At 45.6% G+C, this 17,075-nt stretch overlaps 1 protein-coding gene, 1 long non-coding RNA gene and 1 other non-coding gene across 3 annotated transcripts in view; 2 read left to right on the top strand and 1 right to left on the bottom strand.

Moving 5' to 3' along the window:
• Positions 1-17,075, bottom strand: part of Stard4 (StAR related lipid transfer domain containing 4) — a 1,044,307-nt gene that overhangs the window by 485,722 nt on the left and 541,510 nt on the right. The gene's annotated exons all lie outside the window — the stretch shown is intronic.
• Positions 16,074-17,065, top strand: LOC127235151 (uncharacterized). Its single transcript, XR_007835682.1, has 3 exons — positions 16,074-16,350; positions 16,629-16,691; positions 16,925-17,065. It is a non-coding gene; the product is annotated as an uncharacterized LOC127235151 (long non-coding RNA).
• LOC127235200 (small nucleolar RNA SNORA13) lies at positions 16,416-16,548 on the top strand. Its single transcript, XR_007835688.1, has one exon. It is a non-coding gene; the product is annotated as a small nucleolar RNA SNORA13 (small nucleolar RNA).

Genomic DNA, 17,075 nt, shown 5'->3' on the forward strand with positions numbered 1-17,075 from the left:
CCCCAGGAAGGAACACTTTATAACAGGGCTTTTTCTGATATACCTGCCTGCTGGTTATATCTGACAGGGTACAAAAAAACGGAAATATGATTCATATAAACAAACTGGGCATGACTAAGAATAGCTGACAAAATACAGGTCCAGACATCAAACAGAACCACTGTGTCTGCTCCCCTCTGTCGCCTGTGCTGGCCTTGATCTATTACAGCCAGGCTCTCTGCACAGGTGACAAAGCCAGTGGCCCTCAGCTTTCCCTGCATCCCAGGAACATGGAAAGGACAGCAGTTTTCCCATAGAGTTCAGCAGAGAGACACTCCACAGAAGGGCTCCTGTTAGCCCAGAGTGGGTCTGGGTTATCTGAACCAACCCCAGAAATAAGAGCTCATGTGCTGACTCCTACATAAAAACAGAGAAATTAGAGATTGCACCAAAATGGTGGGGAAAATATGCCAAAAAAAATAATAACCCCCTGGCAGCGGTGGTGTATGCCTTTAATTCCAGGAAGAAAAAAATCAAGAGGATCTCTAACTTCAAGGCCAACCTGGTCTTCAGAGTGAATTCTAGGACAGGAAGGGCTCCATAGAAACACACTGTCTCAAGAAACCAATAAAATGATAACAACGATGATGATGGTGATGTTGATGGTAGTGGTGAGGAGGAGGAGGAGGATGATGATGGTGATGATGATGATAATGATGGTGGTGATGAGGAAGAGGAGGATGGTGATGAAGGTGATGATGATGGTGGTGGTGATGGTGAAGTTGCAATTGTAAATGTGCTGTTGCCACCTTCCTATTCATTATAGATAGAGCCACGCCCTCAGAAGAGAATTTGGACTATATCTCCCTCCTCAAAATTACATAAAGCATTTTATGTCACCTGATGTCCCTTCCTATTGCCAGCACATAAATAGGCTCACTGCAAGCTAATAGAGTTGGGGTTTTCCTGGGACTGAGATTCTTAGAGGACTTAGTTGCTGTGGATGAACTGGCAGCTAATCTCCTCTAAATGAGCTCATAAGTCATAAGACAGCAGAAAATGAAGAGATGATTTAGACCTAAAACCTAATAAGGAAGGAGAGAGAAACCTAGTAAGGAAGTCTCATGTTACAGTGAAGTCACATGGGCTGCAGGCAATGCCTCCGCTTTTCTGTAATGTTGACATAGTGCTAAACTGAAAATCTCCTGTTCAGTACTGTGGAAAAGGCCAGATACAAAACTAAGAAAGTGAGCTAGAGAGATGGCTCAATGGTTAGGACCAGAATTCACAACCAGTATTGGACAGCGCCTAACCACCTGTAACTCCATCACCTGGTCTCTGAGGGGGGAACGTACACATGTACATACTCTCAAACATATAAAGAAAACAATAGTAAATCCTTTTAAAAAAAAAACCTAATGTATGTATGTTTTGGGAGTTAACCAATTAGTGTGCTATCACATGGAAGGGTTTGAAAGAAGGAAAGGGAAGGAGAAAACTGTAATTGTAATCTCAAACTTTTAAAAATGAGTTTAAAAAGAAAAGAACTAATAAAACAACCTAAGTTTTTTAATAGCCAAATAATATCATTAGTATTATAGTCCAGAAATTAGGAATTCCAGCAAAGAACCAAGCAGAGGAAGATGGCTACTGCCCCATCCTGCATGCTTTAAAAGAATGTTCCAGCTGTGTCTTGTTTTCATTGAATTAAGTGCACATCTTACTGTACCATTTAAAACAGCTCAACGAGTTCAGAACCCTCTGCAGAGCACACCAGACACTGACACAAACTTGGTGATGATTATGCTTTTTAGACAGAAATCACATCCTGAAGATATTTAAATTTCAAAAACAAACGATTTCTTGCCATGGATAAGAAGAGAGTGGATAATTTGTGAATTCCAAGAGGCCCAGGAAACTCTGACATTTAGTTATACTTATTGGGCCATTTCTTTTACCTTCTAGAGTTTAGTTTGCCTGTGAGTTTTCCTCTAGAAAATACAGACACCATATATAGACTGAATCAGCCAAATCCACATAGGAAAACCCTAAGTGCACATGCTCCAAATGCCATCTTACTATGATTCTCTATAGAAAACTTAGCAGAGATGAAAACTACTGGAGAAACGCATATGAAAACAGTCAGTATGCCACCAGAAACTACAGAAGCACCGTTTCCTGGGAAAGTCCAGGTAGAAATAAATATTAGTAAAGATGAAATCACATATGCACATCAAATCTCTGTTGCCATGGTAGTAGACACAGGAAACTGCGAAAGTTGAAGGAAGCCGGTCTTCTCTAGGTGAAGAAACTGAAGGTCCAAGTAAGTTGTCTGGTTTCCTGTCTAGACCCCACCCACAGCTCCCTGCTGTGCGAATACTGAGCTGGTCCACACAGGATGCAAACACAAGGCAGCTTCATCCTTTCTTCCCTTCAACCTGTTTCCCACACTCTTTCCAACCCTTGGATGAAAACATGGGAAACTATCACAGCTCCCCCCATTCCCTTGAGTTGTAAAAATAACTGACTTCAGTATTTTTAGGTCCTTTATGTCCAGTTTAAGTTGGCTTCCCTGAAATACATTTCTAAGTTTCAGGCTGGAATGTGAGGTTTGTGTCTTCTTTATTTCCCCTCTAATATGTGTGTGTGATTTGCCTGAATGTACGTCTGTGCACCAACAGTGTGCAGTGTCCACAAAGACCAGAGAGGGTGGATCCCCTGGAACTGGAGCTACAGACAGTTGTGAGCCCCCAGTTGGTGCTGGGAATGAAACCCCAGTCCTTTGGAAAAGCAGGCAGTGCTCTTAACTTCTGGCCCTTTCTCCAACCCTCTCCTCCCATTCTTGCTCCACCCCTGCCCATGATCACAGTGAATAAACTGCAGAGACTCTGGAGTCAGAGATCTTAACATGGGTCTCATGTCAGCAGCCTACTGAGAGTCTTCCCCCATCAGCCCAGTAGTCAGCAGCCCACCACTGGGGGAGGAGGCTGTTAAACAAGGGTCCTTAAACAGAGTCCCTGTCTGGCCTAGGAGAAGCACTGCCTCTGCCATGCCCCTTTGGCGCTGAGAGAAAATGCCCTACCCAAACTCTCTCTCTCTCTCTCTCTCTCTCTCTCTCTCTCTCTCTCTCTCTCTCTCTCTCTCTCTAGTTTGCACCACTGCCAGGAACAGCTGGTTCCAGCTGCAGGCTCTGCTAGCATGTCATTTTGTCACTTTCCTAGTCTCCAGAGCTGCAAGAGATGCAACTCAAGCAACCACAACTGTTCCTCATGGGGGAGGAGCATCTTGCATCCCCTTCATCAGGAACTCTCACACTAACAACAGAGGTGGGCAATGGGCTCACCAAGGAAGGGACAGCTGCACAATGCACAAACTGCTTAGGATAGCCTACCCAGAAACTCCTCTAGGATTTGGTGATATTTGAAGTGAGTTATATTGACATTTGGGCCTTTGACCAAATTTCTGAGTTAACAGGAATAATGGTTATATTTTTATGTCCTAATATTACCAGGCATAGTAGCTCACATCTGTAATCTCAGCTCTTGGGAGGCTGAGCCTGGCCTACAGAGCAAGACCCTGGGTGACCTACTCATAAGTTGGTGTTCAGGAATATCCTTCTGTATATATGCTTCTCTTATCGGTTGATGAATAAAACACTGATTGGTCGATAGCCAGGCAGGAAGTATAGGCAGGGCTACCAGAAGAGAATTCTGGGGAGAGAAGGAGGAGAGTGAGCTGCTAGGGAGATGCTACTGGGAAGGTAAGATAAGGCCATGTAGAAATATACAGATTAATAGTTATGGGTTAATAATTAAGATAGAATTAGCCAGTAAGAAGCCTGAGCCATTGGCAAAACAGATTATAATTAATATAAGCCTCTGTGTTTTTATTTGGGGCTAAAAGGCTGCGGGACAAGGCAGGACAGGGAAACTGTCCACCGAAGCCCCATCTATAAAGGCAGTTGTCAGTGTTGTGGGTGTCTAGCAGTACTACACGATAAGACTCTGCTGCTGAAGACACTGCACACCTTGGTTGCAGAACATGGAGAAATCTAGCAGCAGGTAGGCCAGGAGCTTCCTCCCTGCTGGCTAGCCCACACAGGCTAGCCCACACAGTGCCAGAAGGTGTGGGAGAAATATCACCAACAGTCTTACTCAGCTGTGAACCCTGTGTGTAACACTGACGGACCAGGCAAGATAAACCCACTAATACAACAGTGGTAAGTAAGCTATGAACGTTCATTATTGGATCGGAAGCCCACGCCACAAGAAGGAATTCACATCTGGTACTACTATAAAGCAGATCAACAGCCTATAGCTGGAGAAATTACAAGCTGTCATGGGGAAGCCATTGCTGTTATTTTGCTAAATAGGTATGATCTCAATAATTATGTTTACACCCATAGGCTAATGCCACTGTCAGGAGTTCCTTTGCAGTGCTCAGTGTAGAGACACACTAACTGGTCAAAGTCCTGAGAATGAATGACTGTGGGATGCCCAGCCATAAGTGGGACACCTGAATAGTATCCCCACCCCTCGCCAAGCCTCGGGGACATTGAGGAAGAAGGGGAAGCAAGCTGGAGAACGAGGAGGGCAGTGCCAGCTTCTGAGCATGACGTAACTGTGGCACTCTCGAACTCACAGCAGCCGTGAGTGCCAGCACAAGATCTCTACAAGACTGGGCCCATCAACGCCCTGGCTGGCATGGGCAAGGCTCTGGGAGCCCCACTCCCCCTGAGCATTCACAGCAGTTACTAGTTTCTGAGGGCGCTGCCCTCAGACAGGGAGACATTTAGTCCAGCAGTTATCACAGTAAGGTGCCCATGCTCCTACAAATCTTCACCCATGCCCATGCCCCTAAAAACCAACCCTCACCCATGCCCATGCCCATGCTCCTACAAACAAATGAAAGTCATTGGGTCACAGAGTTGGAGGTGGCGGTAGGACAGGGAGTTGACGTGGGGGTAGTCAGGAGAGGAAGAAGATTAATGGGAGGGGGACAAATGGTAACTGGGATAAACAGAATAGAAATACATTATGCAATGTATAAAATATGACCTTGAAACCCATTGTTACATAGAACTAATAATGCTAATAAAACACTCCTAAAAGCTGTCTCAGAAAGCAAACAGAAATGCTCACTCACTGAAGAACAGTGAAAGCCATGCTGAATTTGGACTGTTGGGATAAGCTAATATTGAAAAATTCTCATTCTCTAAAAATGTACCCTAGCTTAATAATGACAAGGAATGAAAGGAGGACCTGTGATTCTTCCAACTGTCCATCAATAGCACATTCCCAAGTCTTACTAGCCCAAGCTTGACACCCTGATGAGAGGGGAATCGCTGTCTCCCCAATTGGTCCTTCCCAATGAGATTGCTTAAATGAAACTGGAAACCGTCTCTTTAAACCTTCCACCCACGTTGCTTTAATTTGGTCCCTTGGAATCACAAACCATCACTCACATAACAGACTCAAATAGGTGAAACCACCATCCCCCCCATCCCCGTCATCTTCTGTTTGTTTCCGTCACCTCCCCGTGTGATGTAGCTCTGCTGCATGCAACTTTCTGGAACTCTCTGCACCCTGCCGAGGTCCCCACTTGAGGTGCAACACCAATAACTGAAGAAAAGATGGCCTCGCCGGTAGAAGAGGGCGCACCCCATCTCCTCCTTCACCATATCAGCTTTTGTTTCCGTGAAACCCAAACCAGTGCTTCCTGTGCTGGTGCCTGGCATCCACCTAACTGACCCTTAACCCACTGCCAGCCACGTCTCCTACATCTTCTCCAGATGCTACAGCTAACATATGTGTGTATGCTGTGGCCTTTAGGACACAAATGCTGGCCTTTAAACGTAATCTCTTTAAAATCGCTATTGCACTTCTGTTTTAGCCCACTGGTTTGACCGTTTAACTCGGGCTCTGTGAAGTCACATCATACCAAGTTGGAGAAGTGACTTTAGTGTCTTCAAATAAACCTCCAATTGAAAAGAATTTTTTCCTTTTTTTTTTTTTTTCTTATTTTACATATCGATCCCAGTTCCCTCTCCTCCCTCCGTCCCTCCCATGCCCCCTGATCACCCTCCCATTCCATCTCCCCCCCTCCACAGGGAGGGTGATGACTTGACAAAATCTGTCATTTGGAGTAGGGAGTAGACCCTCCCTCCTGCCTCTAGGTTAAGGGAGTATCCCTCCATGGGGAATGTGCTCCCAAAGTCCTTTTGTGCACCAGGGATACATCCTGGTTCCACTGTCCGAGGTCCCTTAGACTGCCCAGGCCTTCTAACTGAGACCCACGTTCAGGGCATCTGAGTTGGTCCAGTGCTGGCTTCCCAGCTATCAGTCTGGGGGTCCATGAGCTCCCCCCAGTTCAGGTCAGCTGTCTCTGTGGGTTTCTGTAGCCTGGTCTTGACCCCTTTCCTTATCACTCCTCCCTCTCTGCATCTGGATTCCAGTTCGGCTCAGTGTTTAGCTGTGGGTATCTGCTTCTTTTTCCATCAACTACTAGATGAGGGCTCTATAATGGTGGATAAGTTAGTCATCAATCTCATTATCAGGGAAGGGCATTTATGGTAGCCTTTCCACTGTTGCTCAGGTTGTTAGCTGGGGTCATCCTTGTAGGTCTCTGGACATTTCTCTAGAGTCACTTTTCTCTTCAATCCTATACTGGCTCCCTCTTTCATGGTATCTCTCTGTGTCTCTTTTTTTTTTTTTTTTTTTTTTTTTGTTTGTTTTATTTTTGTTTTATTTTGTTTTGTTTTTTGTTTGTTTGTTTTGTTTTGTTTTCTCTCATCTATTCCTCCCCTGACTCAATCTTCCTGGTCCCACATGTTCTCCTCTCCTCCCCTTCTCTTTCTCCTAGCTCCCTCTCCACTCACTGCCCCACCCACTCCCAATATGCTCAGGAGATCCTGTTCCTTTTCCCTTCTGTGAGGACCTTGTATGAATCTCTTCGGTTTCTCCTTGTAGCCTAGTTTATCTGGCGGTGTCAATTATAGGCTGGTGATCCTTTGCTCTATGTACATACCATGTTCCTCTTTTTGTGACTGGGTTATCTCACTCAGGATGGTTTCTTCAAGTTCCATCCATTTGCCTGCAAATTTCAAGATTCCATTTTTTTTTCATCAGAGTAGTATTCCATTGTGTAGATGTGCCACATCTTCTTTACCCATTCTTCAGTTGGGGGGCATCTAGGTTGCTTCCAGGTTCTTGCTATTACAAATAATGCTGCAATAAACATAGTTGAGCACATGTCTTTGTTGCATGGATGTGGATCATTTGGGTATATGCCTAAGAGGGGGATTGCCGGGTCCTGTGGTAAACTAATTCCCATTTTCCTGAGGAACCGCCATACTGATCTCCAAAATGGCTGTATGAGTTTGCACTCCCACCAGCAGTGGAGGAGTGTTCCCCTTTCTCCACATCCTCTCCAACATGAGTCATCATTGGGGTTTCTAATTTTAGCCATTCTGGCAGGAGTAAGATGGTATCTCAAAGATGTTTTGATTAGCATTTCCCTGATAGCTAAGGATGTTGAGCACTTTCTTAAATGTCTTTCAGCCTTTTTGATTTTCTCTATTGAGAATTCTTTCTTCAGTTCTGCACCCCATTTTAAATAAGGTTATTTGGTGTTTTGGTGACTGGTTTCAAAAGAATTTTTTTAAAGCTGGGAACATTCTTCAGTATCCTTCCCTTTATTAAAAGCCCACTGAACAGCCAATGAGGTGTCAGTACACAGAATTACAGTTACATCAAATGTCCTCTGTCACTTCATCTGGAAGGGCACTAAAGACTGACAAGAGTCATACTCAAATTCAGGTTTCTAAGTCCCGTGTCCTTCGCAGCTATGGAGGTGGACATGCCACTAAAGGACGTTTGCTGGGGTGGGTGTTGAGCCTATTCTGGGCCTTATGAGAATCGCCAACCATTAACTGAGAGTACATTGCAGACCACAATGACCATCACAGACCAGAATTACAGAGGGAAAAACCAAAATCCGCCAACTGTTCCCATCTGGCTACTTTACTCTTGGGCTTCAAAATTCTGGAGAATCTGAATCGTGGGGATAGTCGCCCAGTCCGTGGGGATAGGAATTGAGAGACTTTGAATCTAACGGTGACTGAACTAAAGGAGTAAACAATGCTAAGGGCTAGGTACTTGGTGCCCTTGGCGATCCCCCTGCTTCACTACAGACCCCTCCTCGTGAAGCATCCTCCCGTGCCCTGAGCCCCAGAAGACCTTCCAGTGTTAGCAGCTGAAAGAGGGGACAGACGTCTCATTCATATATATATATATATATATATATATATATATGTATGTATGTATGTATATATGTATGTATGTATGTATGTATGTATACATACATACATATTATCCTTGGAAACATGGATAGAAAACAAACGCCACACGCAGTTAGTCACCAAAAATCCGTTAAAACTTTATTTTTGTGTTACGTCTATTTGAGCCCAAGTGCAGTGCCCGCTAGAGTCCAGCAGAGGGCACTGGACCTGCTGGGGCTAATAGCAGGTGGATCTCCTGACAATAATAACAGGTTGTGAGATTCCTGACCTGGGTGCTGGGATCTGAACTCTCGTCCTCTGACCTGAAGAGGATTATGTGCTCTTTATCACTGAGCCATCTCTCCAGCCCATTCACCAGTCCCTGAGGCCACATGTTTCTACTCAGCTACTATTTATTTTCAGATGTGTGACTAAGTACAGCAATGAAGTCATACCTGACCAAAAGGGGGGAGGGGGAGAACTAGACAGAACACTGACTAACCACAACAGAGACGTCTCAGTAATGCGCCCCCGTGTCCGTTTGTTTCCTGGCAGGCTGGCTCCGATCTAGTACTTCAGTTCTTGACGTTCCTGTTCAGTTTAGTACACACATCTGTGGTACACAGAATGTTACCATGCAGACATGTTCCATTCCTGTCTGGAGCATAATATGTTCTTTTGTATTAAATGACTTATTAAAACAAGTCGGGCTATCAGGATGTCTCAATGGGTGAAGGTGTTTGCTGCTGCCAAGCCAGCTGATCTGAGTTCAATCCCTGGAGCCAACATCATTGAAAATGAGAACAGCCTTCCACAAGTAGTTCTCTGACCACCATAGACAGACCTTAGCATACACATGCTCCAACACACACACACACACACACCACACCACACCACAAATTTAAAATTTAAATGAATAAGGAAAAACAAAACAATTTTTTGTTTTGGTATTTTTGAGACAAGGTTTCTCTGTGCAGCCCTAACTGTCCTGGAACTCACTCTGTAGACCAGGCTGGCTTCAAACTTACAAAGATCCACCTGTTTCTGCCTCCCAAGTGTTGGGATTAAAGAGGTACGATGCTACTGCCCAGCAAAACAAACCTTTTCCATCGGCATATTTCAAAACACCGATGCCTTGTCTATTCTAGTATAATATTTTTTTAATTCCTGGAATATGGGATATTCTACTCAAATACGCCACCACCGCCCAGCTACTTTTCCCAACTGAAGTGTTATTGTAGAAAAGAAGCACTATAAATTAGTATGGGTTTTGCGATTGTCTTGTACTGCCACCTGGTGGTCATTTTATGTACTTACATCAGGCCTGATGAAATTTACTGAATTGGCTGGCATTCATCTAAGAGTTCTTTACAGATCTCTGACATTCAGTCTCCCCTGAAAGATCTCTAAAATGGTGCGGAAGGGATTCTTACGCAAGTTAAGATCGGCTGATTTTACTGAACCATATCACTTACCTGTTATTTAGATATAAGCAATTAATTCATAATGAAAAAATTGTAAGAAAAAAATTTAAGGCCACCTATACCCCAAACTTAAACAAAAGAAAAGAACAAGGCTTTTCCAATTACCTGAATCATAATGAAAATCAACATGTAAACATCAGAAGAATAGAACTAGGAGTTACAGAGCCTGTGGGGTTCAGTGAAGCCTGGGCTTCATGCCCAGCACAGCACAGACAAGGAGTGGAAATGGACTCCAATCTCAGCACCTGGGAGGTGGAGGCAGGGGGATCAATAGTTTGAGATCAACCAGCTTGGATTACATGGTACGCTGGAGGCCCTGGAGGCCCTGTCTCAAAATCAAAATCAAAATTATTGAGTATTGCTATAAATGAGTGGCTATAAACATTTTCACAGGGTTCCTTGCTACATTTTAGAATTCACATTTATCATTTTTAAAATGTCTTTTTTTTATTCTTGGGCTTTCCTGATTTCTGATATGAATAAACATGAGTATTTTATTAAGGATAATATTACTCATAATTACATTTACTATAAGTATTTAGTCAATTAATACATAGAATGTCCCTTTTATTAATTTGATTTAATAGAGAAAGCTTACATTACTACCAAATCAAAATCACCAATTATTTTCTTTGTTCTTTAGAACAGTCCTTTATCTACCAAGTAAACTTTACTTACTGTTTTAAATAGTGAAATTTTCTTAGCACTCACTGTTAGCAGTCCTTGTTGCACTTTGAATATGAAATGCGTCCACAGATTCATACGCTTGCTGTTCAGTGTGTCCTGTCCTGACTGCTTGGTGTCCTGTGTCCCTCCTGCCACCCCAGCATTCCACCCCACCCCCAACCACCACCCCCACTCCCGAAACACACACACAGGTCACCCTAGCCTGCCATGGAATCTGCCAAGGGTCACCATGCACTTTATCATAACAACACCCATCACTTCACACACACACACACACACACACACACACACACTCATACACACACACACTCATACACACACATACACTCATACACACACACACTCATACACACTCACACACACACTCATACACACACCTCTCTCTCACACACACACTCATACACACACCTCTCTCACACACACACTCATACACACACTCATATACACACACTCATACACACACTCATACACACACCTCTCTCTCACACACACACACTCATACACACACTCATATACACACACACACACACACACTCATATACACACACTCATACACACACTCATACACACACCTCTCTCACACACACACACACTCATACACACACCTCTCACACACACACACCTCTCACACACACACACCTCTCTCTCACACACACACACACACTCATACACACACACACTTCTCTCTCTCTCACACACACACACACACCACACACACAATTTGCTTTTTTGAGAGGTGGTGGGAACCAAAATGCAGGGCTTAGCAGGAGGACAAGGGTTTGGAGGTCAAACTGACCCCAGTGCACTTCCTTTCTCCCTGCTTCCCCCTCCAGCACTCACTTCCACCCCTGCCAAACATGCAGAGCCAAGCCCCACAGGCAGGACCCTCTGAAATATTGAGCCAAGTGAATTATTCTACCTTCCAGTGGCTTTCAGTGAGCATTCTGTCACAGAAAAAGGAAAACAGCACAGCTGTTGGTTTTTAAGTTTACTCTAACCTCTCTGCATTGTAAGAAATGTTTTCCTTGGCCTTTCTATCATTTCACATTGTGTTTGTGATTTTTGTTAACCAAATCACTTTGTTTATCAAATAACCACGTTGATACAATAAAGTTGTTTTCTTTTTCTCTAAATAACCAGTAACTCTGGTGATGGCAAAATAATGAAGATAAACCCTCCTAAAGTAACAGGACCCCAGACCTTAGTAGCCACCCCCGCCCAAACTAAATGACTCCATGATGGAAGTATCATTCAGGCCATAAAACTCAGGATGTAGACAGCACCACCTGCCAAACGCAAAGTTCATAGTTCCAGGGAAATCTCTAAATGTTCTAACCTTGCATTTTGGCTCCTGTGGTTCCGCTTTTGGCTAACTGTTCTTGTTAACTGAAGTATGTCAACCCAGGTCATGTCTTCTGTGCTTAAAAGTCACCCTGAACATGGCTTAAGACTACACAGGGGTCCCAAACACCCAGTGCAGTCTCTGGCCAGCTAATAAAGAGTTCTGTTTGATTAAACCCATGTCTGAGCAGTCTTTGTTGGTAGGTACCCACAACACATACTGAGTAGGAAGTTTGGGAAAATGGGGGGGGGGGCTTAACTGAAGAGGAGTCAGGAGGGAGAGTAATACACAGGTGGGTTAAACAGCACTGAGGGCATTTGAAGGAAAATATTAGGATGCATTACTTTATAAGCTTACTTTCCAATACATATGCTTGCGTACCCACATACATGTAGGGATATGCCACAATACATGAAGGGATGGTACTCACCCAAGAGTCACACATCTAAAAACACCCCAGTAACTGACAGGTAAAACCTCTCCTCTGTTCAGAGAGACAAGCCAGACTCCCACCATAGCAGGGATCTTGGTCACACACACACACACACACACACACCCAGAGGTTGACAGTAAGCTCATGTGGCTGAAGACACCAGAGGCTCTGGGCACAGGACTTGGAGGTGAGCTGTGACTGACCTCAAGCCTTCTCCCTGAGAACTGGCTGTCACAGCATCAGAAGGTGCTATGTGAGCCATGAAGGGAGGAACAGTTGATAGTCCCGCCCCCTCCCCCTCCCACACCCCACCTACCCCCATCCCCACCTACCCCAACCCTCCCCCACTCCAACCCCTCCAGCTCCCCACCCCACCCCTGCCAGCCTTAAAGCCTATGAACCACATCAGCACAGGTATCTTGGATTGTCCTGCTTCGCACGCAGGAAACTGGAGCTGTTTTGCTGTAACCAATGCTGCACATGGCTGTGTGTCCTTACAGGGCGCCCCAGCTCCAGAGGTGGAGGTGGAGGGAAGAGCAGGCTACAAATGCCCCTCCCTGTCCCCTCACAGTGTCCTTTCCCTACCAGGATGTGTGCAAGAGCTGCAGTCATCAGAAGGATGAGGATTTGGGAAATGGGTTCTGGACACCTACTGACAATCTAGTGTGGACGGACATGCCCAGCCTCCGCCCATCCTTGTGCTCTCCAGGTTTATGGGGAAGACGTGTGTGAGAGAGAAGAGCACACGGTGGGAACACGGTGTGAAGCCCTGGGAAGCACACTGGCAGGCAGCACGTGTGAAGGCGAGGATGAATGATAAATAGGCGTTTACTGGGGATGAACTTACACAGCTAACAGTAACTGTGGCGTTCCTGCTCCAAGGATGCAGACCCTGCCTCCCTGATGCTCTCCGAGACCCAAGGGGCTTCAGTCCCCTGCTCCTCTCCCTTAAACAGGTCAGGTCTGAACTGTAACCACGCCCAAAGGGTGTGGCCACTGTTACAGGTTCACAGGCAAGTTGTGGCTACACAGGTGTCCCTCTCTGAGAGCTTAGTCCAGGAAGGTACAATAGTCTCTCGGGGTACAGAGGAACAGCTCAGTTCATCTGTGCCACTTATTAGATGTCATTCTGTACCATAACAGCATGAGAACTCCACAGCCCTCCTTCACTCTTTATGTTCATGTGTGTCTGTCTAGATGGAATGGTACTATATATGCATATATAGTGTACAGATGTAGATGGCTGTCACCTGTGAATGAGGGAATTGGAGCTCTGAACAGTGCTCAGTAACCTAGGGGCCAAGTGCAGACACAGACCAGGACTGCTGCCGCCCAGCACCAGAAGATGCCCTCACTCTCATTCTGTCAAGCAAAAGGCAAGACTAAAACCCACCGCGACCCCTGTATTGTACCCTTCAGTGGGGAAGGAGACAGAACTGACTTAAAGGAACCCTCACTGCACCACACAACTCTGCCAGTGCCTCGCCTCTGCCTGTAAGCAGTGGTGATGGGTTACAAGGCAGCCAGCTCAGAACCCTGCTTCATTTCTGAGGTGAGAATTTACTGAGAATTTCACCCTGAAGTCCAGCTCCTTACCTTTAGGACTAGTTTCTGCCTGTGTCTCCCCAGTGCACCCTCTGTCCTCTCCAGTCACAAGGGCCACAGCCTGGTGCCCCCAGATCTTACAAAGTTCACCCTGTAATTAGCAGCATCGGCTAGGAGGCACATAAAAATGTCTTCTTTCTGAGCTGAAATCTGCGAGGTTCTGGCATTTTATAAGATTTTTAAGATTTTGAAGGAATTTTAAAAGATCAAAGCACCTTATTAAGAATATTCTTGGGCTGGAGAGATGGTTCAATGGTTAAGAGCACTGGCTGCTCTTCCAGAGAACCTGGGTTCAATTCCCAGCCCCCACATAGCAGCTCATAACTGTCTGTAACTCCAATTCCAGGGGATTTGGCATCCTCACACACACATACACACAGGTAAAACACCAAAGCACATGAAATAAAAGAAAAAAATTGAGGAAAAAAATATTCTATTAGGAGCTGGAGAGATGGCTCATAAGTTAAAAGTACCAGCTGTTCTTCCAAAGGTCCTGAGTTCAATTCCCAGCAACCATTTGGTGGCTCACAACCATCTGTAATGAGAACAGGTGCCCTCTTCTGGTCTGCAGGCAGAACAATGTATGCATAATTAATAAATAAATCTTTTTTTAAAAAGAATATCCTATTGATTATGAAAGATTTTAGTTTGTAGAGCACGGATATAGGAAAGGGGAAGAATAGTTCTTGCAAACAGAATATAGAAAATCACAAAGAATGGATGTGGACATGGGTGGAAACATCAGGAATTATGAGAACAAGAAAGGTTACTATGGCGATGGGGCTAGTGGTTATATGCCAGGTTGATCTTGTTAAATAGGGCTAGTTACAGCCAAGAGAAAGCCAGAGTATGAAAGAAGTTTCTCACAGGTCTTGGCCCACAACAAGGAAATAGGCCACCAACCCTGGAACAAATGGTCCCAGATAAACAGCTCTGTCTGGGTCACACCTGGCCAACGGACAGTCTGGGGACTTTCTAAGGTACATTCTATGGGTTTTTCCTTTAAAGAAGAACAGGTCACACCTGGGTGATCTCTCAAACATGAGATCATACTTTGTAATCAATCACCTTGTGCCCCAAGCATGTATGCTGATTTGCAATTTATCTCTATAAAAGGAGCCTGAACCCTTTGAGGGGTGTGCAGCTTTGCCCGAGATTGCTGACACCTGAGGATGCTCATTCAATAAACACCTCTTGCTTGTTGCATCTCCTGGTTTTGGTGTTTGTGTTGCGGGGCTCTCCCATCGGCCCATCAGGACCCCAGAACTAGGGTCTAACAATTATATTTATAAATTTTGGGTTATTGTTTAAATTAAGTTTTCATGTTTTGTACTGTTGTAATTTGATAAACTGAGAATATAAAATTACTATTGTAATCCCTGCTGTGTTTCTATTGGACAATGTTGGGTTTTTGTTTTGTTTTGTTTTGTTTTTTCCAGACAAGGCTGTCCTGGAACTCACTGAGTATCCACCAGGCTGACCTAGAACTCATAGAGATCTTCCTGACTCTGCCTGCTAAGATCAAAGGCATGCACCCCCACAACCTGGCTTTTCTGGCCTGAGTGGTGTGTGGATTTTTGCTTTGCTTTGAGACTGGGTTGGCCTGGATATCACTAAGTAGCTCAGTGTGACTGTGAACTCCTCAGCCTCCCACCTCAACAGCCTGGTAGTACAGCATCACACCCCCCTCTTGCAGGCTCTCAACGCTGTTTGTCTGTTTACCGATCGTCCAACACTAGACAGCAAAACAGCATTTACATCCTGATTCCCAGACATTTCAGACATAACTCGGAGCATGTTCGGACTCGGTCCTGGTTTGGGTTCAGCATTTTTACGTTTTCGACTTTGCTGTTCCTTTTCCGGAGGAGGAGCAACGTCCGGCTTCCCTCCTCTGGGTTCCTCCAGCTCTCTGCGCGCTGCTCATCACTGCCCAAACCCTCTGAGCCCTGGAAGGAAGGGGATCTGGAGACATACTTGAAAAAAAAAAAAAAAAAAAAAAAAACCTCCTTTTTATCCTATTTACGGATGGGTTGCGGGTTACACCGGCCTCACAACCGCAAAGTGAGCGCGGCTTCCCGCGCCCTCTTTCTAGGAAACCCGCGCCGCATCCTCCCGCGGGGCACTTCTCCCTCCGGCCACACGGCGGCAGGAGAGAGCACGGCGACCGTGGTTCGGTCCGCCCCCCCCCCCGCCCCGCGGACAGTGGGCTCTTCCGGCCGTAGAAAAGCATCGTGGGAGCGCAGCTCTTCCTCTCCGTGCTCTCACGTGGCGCGCGGCATGGCGGTGCTGGTCGCTGGGGCCTGGCGGGTGGCTGTGGCCTGGGAATCCCAAGCGTCCGCGGTGGCTTTGGGCCGCTGCGATCCCTTCCCGGAGGCCGGGCGGACGGCGCGCACTCGGCGGCCGTGTGAGGAGCACGGCCCGCCGGGCCCCACGTGAAGTGGATCGCTGGGAAAGCCGAGCGCCGCCCGTGATGTCGGTCTTCACCGCACGTCTGCCCAGGAGCACAACGGGGCGAGGATGGAGTGGACGTCGGAGTGAAAAGGTGGGGTTGAGCGCCTCCTCCCAAGCTCCGAATGAGGCTAGGCCGGCCTGAGGCTCTGTTCGTGTAGCCTTTGTGTTGCCCGTTCACTTTTGGTCACTGGTGAATGTGGTGTCAAAAAAGGCATAAAGTAATGCTTTGCGGCCATTTCTTACCCTGGAGTTCGGTATCTTGGGTGTCGGAGCTGCATAAGTAACAAAATCTACCCCAAGTTGGGGGTGAATGTACTGCACAATGTAGGGAATGCAGTTAGTTTTAACAGGCTTCTATTCATTTGGCAGGTGGGTGTCTGAAGCTGGCTGCTACTTCCTGAATGGCACGCGAGAGAGCAAAGATGACTTAAGGTAAGAAGACTGCCAAGCACAAGCTCTGTGGGGATTTCCTTCTAAGTTGGGGTGCTAACGCTTCTGACGTTAGCGCAGAAGGAACTGCAGAGGGGTCAGCCTCTGCCATTAGCTTTTATGGATGTTGGGCTGTAAGTACAAAAATTGGCTAGTTTTTGCCAGTACTAAAGGCTGTAGTGGTGACTGTTACCGAAATACAAGACAGACGGTAAAGTATTTTTCTTTTCTTTTAGGATGTCCTTGAAGATTTGGAAATTCGATCTTCAGAAACATGATTTAAATTTTTTGAGAGGTGTATCAAGGAAGACACTGCGTTTTTTGTAAATATGCATTTGTAAGAAAAATGTGAATAAATACTAAATGTGCTGCTATGAGACCTGTGTG

This window comes from Phodopus roborovskii, unplaced genomic scaffold (assembly GCF_943737965.1).
Source record: "Phodopus roborovskii unplaced genomic scaffold, PHOROB, whole genome shotgun sequence".
Lineage (NCBI taxonomy): Eukaryota > Metazoa > Chordata > Mammalia > Rodentia > Cricetidae > Phodopus > Phodopus roborovskii.